This window comes from Octopus bimaculoides, chromosome 2 (assembly GCF_001194135.2).
Source record: "Octopus bimaculoides isolate UCB-OBI-ISO-001 chromosome 2, ASM119413v2, whole genome shotgun sequence".
NCBI classification, from domain to species: Eukaryota; Metazoa; Mollusca; class Cephalopoda; order Octopoda; family Octopodidae; genus Octopus; species Octopus bimaculoides.
The window spans coordinates 22669234-22671086 of record NC_068982.1 but is presented as its reverse complement, the minus strand read 5'-3'; positions in this window follow the sequence as shown (position 1 = coordinate 22671086).

Below are 1853 nucleotides of genomic sequence, written 5' to 3'. Positions count from 1 at the left end.
TGTGTGTGTGTGTGTGTGTGTGTGTGTGTGTGTGTGTGTGTGTGTGTGTGTGTTTGTCCCCGCTTCCACCGCTTGACAACCGGTGTTAGTGTGTTTCTGTCCCCGTAACTCAGTGGTTCGGCAAACGAGTCCGATAGAATTAGTACCAGGCTTTAAAAAAAAAAGTACTGGGGTCGATGCATTCGACTATAAATTCTTCAGCGCGGTGCTCCAGTATGGCTGTAGTCTAATGTCTGAAACAAGTAAAAGACGAAAGATTAAGATAAACCGAGAATTCTTTAAAAGTGGCTAAACAGATTATAAAGGGAAATGGACAACGGCCAACCCTAAAGTCACCACACCAAATGCACAAAATGGCACAGTTATATGCTGCTGCATCGGAGCGAAATCACGCCGGTTGGAAAGTGCAGGTGACCTAGGTAATTGGGTCGTGTACCGGAACACCAGACTCACATCGCACGAGAGGAAAATATGGCACAGTTGAAGTATGATTCTTAACAGAAGCAGACAAAAGATTCCGTTTTCCTATAGCACCGATGAATGAGGAATTCTGCCAAATCTCAAGCGACCGCTGCCAGTTCAGGCCAGAAGAAAAAATTGTAAATGTGCTTCTAGAAATAACCATCACCTGGAGGCTATTTTTCATCGTTTAGGGGTCGATGAAATAAGTGCCAGTCCAGCAAAGGGGTCGATGTAATCGATGTAGCCCCTCTTCCGAAATTTTTTGGCTTTGTGCCAAAATTTGAAACCACCACCATCATCATCATCATAACCTCTATTTTCAATCCCACTTGTTTTTGGGTAGGAGACCAGTCGATTAGATCGACAGCAGTACGCAACTGGTACTTAATTTATCGACCCCGAAAGAATGAAAGGCAAAGTCAGCCTCGGTGGAATTTGAACTCAGAACGTAAAGACATATGAAATACCGCTAAGCATTTCGCCCGGCGTGCTAACGTTTCTGATTTCTTTATTGCCTACAAGGGGCTAAACATAGAGGGGACAAACAAGGACAGACAAAGGGATTAAGTCGATTACATCGACTCCAAAGCCTAAATGGTACTTAATTTATCGACCCCGAAAGGATGAAAGGCAAAGTCGACCTCGGCGGAATTTGAGCTCAACGTAAAACAGACGAAATACCGCTAAGCATTTCGCCCGCCGTGCTAACGTTTCTGCCAGCTCGCCGTCTTACCAACCAGACATAGTACACGATCAAAGGCATTCCCAACTTGAACATCACATGACACACAAAAACTTGTTTGTGTTTGTGCGTGCGTTTGTGTGTGTGTTTGTGTGCGCACGCGCCTGTGTGTGCTGCGCGCGCGCATGTGTATGCGTGCAAGGTATCCAGACTACAGTATCCAATGTGTGTTTTCCACAGACAACAGTGGCTGATTTCATAGAATTTGGTCACTATTTCTGATCGGTCGAGACACCGCTTAGGAGCTCCTTCTTCGGCTCGTGGTATTTCAGTCGGACGAATATGATTTCATTAAGTGCGATTATCCTATGAACGAAATCTAACCAGATGTTCTCTATAATATCTATTCTAATTAACAGTAAATTTCCTTTATCTTTTTCTTCTCCCCGAGACCTTCGTCTCCACCATTGTGGTATTCATTCATGTCTCTTGCACCATTCAGGCACATTTTTAAAAAATTCTTTTTATATATTTTTATATTTTTCTTCTTTGCTTTATATTTTTCTTTTCCTTCTGTGCTTCGCCTATTTTTATATCCAATTAAATCTCCTCTCAGATATTTCTCCAGAATTGCAGTATTTCTATTTTTTTTCCTCTCTCTCTCTCTCTCTCTCTATCTCTCTATCTCTCTATCTCTCTCTCTCTCTCT